The sequence below is a fragment of the Otolemur garnettii genome, unplaced genomic scaffold (assembly GCF_000181295.1).
Source record: "Otolemur garnettii isolate 467f Iridium unplaced genomic scaffold, OtoGar3 scaffold00032, whole genome shotgun sequence".
Lineage (NCBI taxonomy): Eukaryota > Metazoa > Chordata > Mammalia > Primates > Galagidae > Otolemur > Otolemur garnettii.
Window position 1 is genome coordinate 2,472,374 of NW_003852427.1, and position 7,189 is coordinate 2,479,562.

Sequence of the window (7,189 nt, forward strand, 5' to 3'; positions counted from 1 at the left end):
GGCGCCGAGCCTGTTTGTTTGTTTTTAAAAAACACTTTTAAGGCTGGTGCGATGGTTTACCCCTGTAATCCTAGTACTTTTGTTGGAGTCTGAGGCAGAAAGATTGCTGAGTCTGAGACCAGCTGAGCAACATAGCAAGACACTGTCTCTACAAAAACTAGAAAAATTAGCCAGATACGGTGGCATGCACCTGTAGTCCCAGCTACTTGGGAGGCTGAGGCAGAATGATCGCTTGAGCACAGGAGTTTGACGTTACAATAAATATGACTGGGTCAGGGGTCATTGCACTACAGCTTGGGTGAAAGAGTGAGGGCCTGTCTCAAAAGAAAAGAAAACTTTTTCCATTAGCATTCCATAGCATTTCAAAATGTCTCAAAGACGTTGTTTTTACTAGCGGTGTATTGTCTCATTATAGGGTAACATTTACTAACCATCCGTTACCTGGTGAGTTCCCTCCTAAACCAGCTGAGCAATATAAGAAGACACTGTCTCTACAAAAACTAGAAAAGTTAGCCAGACGTGGTGGCATGCACCTGCAGTCCCAGCTACTTGGGAGGCTGGGGCAGGATGATCACTTGAGCACAGGAATTTGACATTGCAATAAGCTATGATTGAGTCAGGGGTCACTACACTACAGCTTGGGTGACAGAGTGAGGCCCTGTCTCAAAAGAAAAGGAAACAAGGTCTTAGGTAAGGAGAGCTATAGAGGATCTGTATAATGGGAGTGGGGATACAGGTTGTCAGGCAAGGCCAAAAAGAGTTGTTTTCCAATATGTTTGCTATTATGAATTCTTTTTATTAAAAAAACCACATTGTCAGGATTATATAAAATATACCACTTTCTCTTACACTTTTCCCATTAGCATTTCAAAAAGTCTCAAAGACATTGTTTTTACTACCTGTGTATTGTCTCATGATAGAGCTATGTTCTCATTTACTAACCATCCATTACCTGGTGGGTTCCTTCCTGAACCAAGAAAACTCCAAACAGGAAACTACTGAGTCACAGGGTGGCAACACTGTCAGAACTCTGGATACATATTTGGCAAAGAGCTCTTCAGAAAGTCTGGTTCTGCCCCTCAGTCACCTTTGCCTCTCTTTAGCAATGTCCCATTGTGGGCTTGTAGAGAGAGAGCAGGGAGGCAATCCAAAACCTGTACAGCCTTGGGTAGAACCCTGCCCTTCTTTTAAGACTCAGCTTCCACACATGGGTAAAATGGGCGTATTGCCACAACACACCGAGGTTGAGTTCTCCTTTTGTGCCAGACCCTGTGTGGCAGGTCAGAGCCCTGGGTGGGTGCAGGGGGAAGGCATTCTCTGTATGGAAAAAGCAAACCCAACTTCTAGTGGGGCTAGAAGATTGCTAACATTTTCAGGTCATGGGCTTTCCCGGGCAATTGTGTGTAGGGGGTGGAAGTGTATTGGACCTCCTCATGGCCATAAGAAGAGGGAATTCTGAGATGACTTTCCCAGATCTTGCTCTCCAGGACACCTGTAAACTCTCATGAGAGGGAGACAAGAATAAGGAGAGAGAACCCAGAGACAAATGAGAATCCAGCTCCTTGACTTTGCTGGGAGCCAGCTCATGCAGATACTTGGCTTTCTTTTTTCTTTCCTTTTCCATTCATTGCCTTATAAAAAATCATAGCTTTATTGAGATACAATGAACACACCCTGAAATTCACCCTGTTAAATTGTACAGTTCAGTGGTTTCTGGTATTAAGGGATAGAGGGGAAAAAACAACCCACATGTTTTTTCTTTTTTTTCGAGACAGTCTCAAGAGTTGGAGGTTGCTGTTAGCTGTGACGCCATGGCACTCTACCCAGGGCAACAGCTTAAGACTGTGCCTCAATAAATAAATAAATAAAATAAAAATTTAAATTAGAAAAATTAGCTGGGTGTTCTGGCATGTGCCTGTAGTCCTAGCTACTCAGGAGGCTGAGGCAGGAGGATGACTTGAGCCCAGGAGTTGGAGGAGATGGTTGTGAGCTGGGCTGATACCATGGAACTCTAACCTGGGCAACAGAGTGAGACTCTGCCTAAAAAAATAAAAAAAAAAAAACCCTGCTATGCAACCCAGAGATCACCACTGACAGCATTTTCACTATTTCCTTAAAGCCCTATTTTTCTCTTTCTACTCATGTACATAAATATTTTAAATACTGCAGGTATGGCTTATTTACATCATTGTATATCTTGAACCTTTCCCCACACCAGACCACGCTCCTTTCTACCCTTAGATTCCTCTTGGCACAGAGGAAGGACCACTGTCCTTTTTGGTCATTTACAACAATTCTGCTTCTATACTATAACAAACAATACTTGTGATTTCATGGTGTCAGTGCTGAGTTTCTAGGAGAGAGGCCTTTTTTCCTGGCTGCTGCTGCAGCTAGGACCCTGCCTGTTCTTGGCCAATCCTAAGATCAGACTGGATTGTTGACCCTCTGAGTCACCCAGAAGACCTGGGGCTGGAAAGGCCTGGCACTCCTGAGAGGTAAGCCTCAGTGTCAAGGCCAGCCAAGTCCTGCCAGGCCTGCTTCCTTGTGCATAAAGAAAAGATGCCTAGTCATTGTAACTTGCACTTTGAGTGGTAGAGGAGTCAGGTCCTGCCTGGCACTGCTGTAGGCCTGGGTACTTCCCTGGCTGAGGAGCAGGGAGTTGCCTCACAGCAAACCCACGGCTCCTGTCAGCTCCCGCCCAGGGGCACTGTGCCAGGCTGGGCTGGCTTGGGTAGTGCTGCTGACAGCCTGGGTGCCCTCTTGGAGGCTGCACCTGACAGTCAGGATGCAGTAGGGAGACATCGTCATCTTTGTCACCTTTTCTGGTAGCTCCCACTTTCCTTGAGCAAAGCAGAGGTGGTGGAGGGGGCTATTTTGTTTCTTTCATTAAAGATGAAAGTTTTTATTTTGGGGGGGGGGAGATTAGTGGATTTTCTCCTGGGCTGTTTTTTTAAATAGCTAAGAGAGAAGTGAATGGCTTCTGAGGGTTGGACTAAAGAGCTCTGGAAGGCACACACAGGGCTTCCTTAACTGCTCTGAGTCACAATTGCTCTGGGAACACATGAAACCACTATGGGCACCTCTTCCCTCCGTAGGCTGGGGGAGGATTAGTGAAAAGATCTATCAAGTCCCAAGCCAGGGTTCGCTGGTCTACCCCAAATGTAAGGACTTTTCTCCTCAGCTCCTCAGCCCCGACCTCCAGAATTAGCAATGGTGTCCAGTGAGCCACCTGTTCTGATGATGTTGGGGACTCACTCCATCACCCTGGACACATTTGCTTGGTGCCACTGTGCAAAGCAGGAAAGCGCTGCTGAAACTGGTGCCTTGGTCAAGACAAGGAGATGGTTTTGCCATCACTGACCCTTTGACTCACCCATTAACCACAGCCTGGGTGCTGGGCACAGGATCAACATTTGGAGCCGTGAGATGGTTCTCTCTTGGTTCCTGGCCCTGAGGAGGTCACAGGTCCATAGGGGCTGAGTGTTTGTGCAGCACTGTCCCAGGATCTGCGCAAGGAATCACCTGCTGTGGTTGCAGTCAGGGAGGGCTCCGAGGAGGGTGTGCCCATGCACAGCAGTTTTGAAATAGCAGAATTTCCTGCAACAAAGCTGCCTGGTCAGGCTGGCATGCGTGAGAGGGGCAGTGAGGGAACAAACATCATCTGGAATGTAAAAGCTCTGGATTGGAAAACAGCAGAGGCTGTGGAAGGGGAAGGCAGCCCTCCAGAGCCACCCCTGTGAGGGATGACTGGAAATAAGCACAGTAGGTGAAGCCATCCTTGACCCCATCAATTTTCCAGTCAGGGAGGGCAATGCCACTGCCATTTCCAAATACTCTTCAGAATTCTCTTGGGACCAAGAAACTTTCTCCATGTTCCACGAACCCAGAGGGAGGTGGCGTGAACAAGTGCAGTTCAGACGGTTACTTCTGCTATTCTCTAACTGGGTGAACCTGGGCTGATTGCCTCAGGCAAATTACTCAATCGCAGTTTCCTGACATGTGAAATGGGATGACAACACAACTGGTGAAATTCACTCTACTCAACCAACAGTGACATGCATACTACTGTGTGTTGCACTTCAAGAGTGAAGGGGCTCAAGCGGTCCCATGTCCCCCGGGAGCACAGTCTAATGCATGTGATGTCAGGCACTGCCAGTGTCTGGCACAGAATAGCTGCTAGTCCAAGGCCTAAGGGTCAGATGAGGGGACTGACAAACCGCTGCTCTGTGTGCCTCTCTCATCCCACCTGTCTGCCCATCTATCTCTCACCCTTTGCCTAAGACACACCCTGGTGCCATGATGGCTGATTGAAGGTGCTGTACCACCAGCCGTCACACACCAGGCCATCATTGAGAGGCTCCAGAGTCCATGGGAAGCACTGATTGATAACTCTGCCATCTTGGGTGATGAGCTGCTGAGAGCTGGGCTGGGGGTGATGGTGAGTGGGATACAGATTCCCAGGTGTGCTGGGCCTTGGTCAGACCCCACATAGGAGAGCAGCAGGCTTTTCAGTGAGGTGGAGAGAGGTGTTAGACCTAAGACTGGGGACATTTGGAGAATTTTTGTAGCTGTGTCCAAGCATTTACATATATATATACTTTTTGAGACAGAGTCTCACTCTATCACCCTGGGGTTGAGTGCCATAGTATCATAGCTCACAGCCACTTCAAATTCTTGGGCTCAAGCAATCCTCCTGCCTTAGCCTCTGGAGTAGCTGGGACTATAGGCACCTGCCACAAGGTCCACCTAGTTTTTCTATTTTTAGTAGAGATGGGGTCTTGCTCTTGCTCAAGCTGGTCTCAAACTCCTGAGCTCAGGCAATAGACCTACCTTGGCCTACCAAAGTGCTAAGATCACAGTTCACACCTACTTTAGAATCAGGGCACTGTTGACCACACTCTGACAATGGGGGGTGGGTTGCTCAGTGTTTCCTATAGCATTGCTGAGCCTCAAGCAATGCTGGGCCCATCATCCTGGGGAGACAGGGATTGTGATTTGTCTCCTGGCTCCACATTCTGGGCCTGTGGGCCATCTGGGACTCTTCTCAGAAGAATGGACTGACATCAGTCCTGCCACAGCCAGTACCCCTGTCCCTTCTTGGGGGTGACAGGAGGTTGGTGTCATGTGTATTTGTGCTGAGCCCTTTCCTGAGGCTGCACTCTGAATAAGCTCCACTTTTCAGGGTCTGGAAAGGATTAAATGAGAATGAGCACAAAGCCCAAGCATATGACAAATGTCACTCAAGATTACTTGCATAGTTCACTTTGAATTTCTTCAAACTCACCTAAAACCAATGTTTATTGAACATGATTTGACTGTGACAGTGACTTTGCATTACCGCTTCCCAATCCATGCTCCTTTGGTGGGTTGTAAAAAATCTCTTTCCTGGCTCGGTGCCTGTAGCTCAGCAGCTAGGGTACGAGCTACATACACTGGAGCTGGAGGGTTTGAATCCAGCTCTGGCCTGCCAAACAACAATGAAAACTATAACAAAGAATAGCCGGGTGTTGTGGCAGACACCTGTAGTCCCAGCTACTCTGGAGGCTAAGGCAAGAGAATCGCTTAAGCCCAAGAGTTGGAGGTTGCTGTGAGCTGTCATGCCACAGCACTGTACTGAGGGTGACATAGTGAGACTCTATTCTATCTTTTTATAGAGACAGGGTTTTGCTCTTGCTTAGGCTGGTCTTGAACTCCTGAGCTCAAAGGGATCCTTCTCCCTTGGTCTCCCAGTGCTAGGATTATGGGTGAACCACCACCACGCCCGGCCAAACCTTTTTTTTTTAAACTTTTCTCTATGTTCCATAGTGATCATGTTTTCCTTCCATCTTTCCCTACTTCTTTCCTTTCTTATCATCCTAGATGCTTGGTGAATCATAAACGCTCAGGATATGTGAATAAAGTGAATTTGGGAAATGATCCTGGCTGTGAGGTCTCCAGTTAAAGTGTTTTGGTTGTAATTAGAATTGGGCCTTCTGTCTGCGACAACTTAGAGGAGTAAATAAAGTTCTTTAGGAGTCCACCCGTATGAGCTATAATGTATAGCTACTTGGAAAGAGTTTTTTTTTTTAATTAAATCATAGCTGTGTACATTAATGCAATCATGGGGTACAATGTGCTGGTTTTATATACAATTTGAAATATTTTCATCAAACTGATTAACATAGCTTTCATGACATTGTCTTAGTTATTGTGTTAAGACATTTATATTCTACACCTAGTAAACTGGAAAGAGTTTTTAACAGGCACCAGTGCTGAAGAGGTTTCAGACTTAAGAATCCATGAGGTCTGTGATCCAGCTGGCTGGGAAAAGGCTGTGTGATGGTTAATTTTATGTGGCAATGTGACTGAGCACCAGATACCTATATAGCTGGTTAAACATTTCTGTGTGTGTCTAAAGAGATCAGAATTTGAATTGGCAGTCTGAGCAAAGCAGATCTGGCCTCCCCAATGTGGTTGGCTTAACCCAATCTATTAAGGGCCTGGACAGAACAAAAAGGAGGAAGGTAGAATTGACAGTGCCTGAGCCTGGTGAGGTGGCTCACACCTGTGGCATAGCTCAGGCAGGAATATTGCCTGAACTCCTCCACTTCGGGCAGCACAGCAAGATCCCTCCTCTAAAAAAAAAATTAAATTAAATGACTTTTTGTTTGACCACTTGAGCTAAGACGTCAGTGCTTCTGGTTCCCCAGCCTTCAGACCTGGTCTGAAATCTGAATTTCTGGATTTTCTGTGTCTCTAGCTTGCGGATGATGCTGCTGGGACTTCTCAGCCTCCATAATTACATGACCCAATATCTTATAATAAATCCTTCCTATATGTAACAGTCTCCCCTTATCTGCAGGGGATATGTTCCAAGACCACTAGATGTCTGAGATAATACTTACCTCTACATATACTGTTTTACTTTATACACATGTATCTATGATATAGTTTAATTTATAAACTAGGCACAGTAAGAGATTAACAACTAAAAGTAGAATAATTATAACATGTAATAAAAGTTATGTCAAGGTGGTCTCTCTCAAAGTCTTACTGTGCTGTATTCACCCTTATTGTGATGACGTGAGATAGTCTAATGCATACATGATGAGATGAACCAAGGTGAACATGGGCATTGTGATAACAGTGTTGGACTCCTGACTCTGTATTTCTGAGTTTCTGTAACCATCTCTTTTTTTTTTTTTTTTGA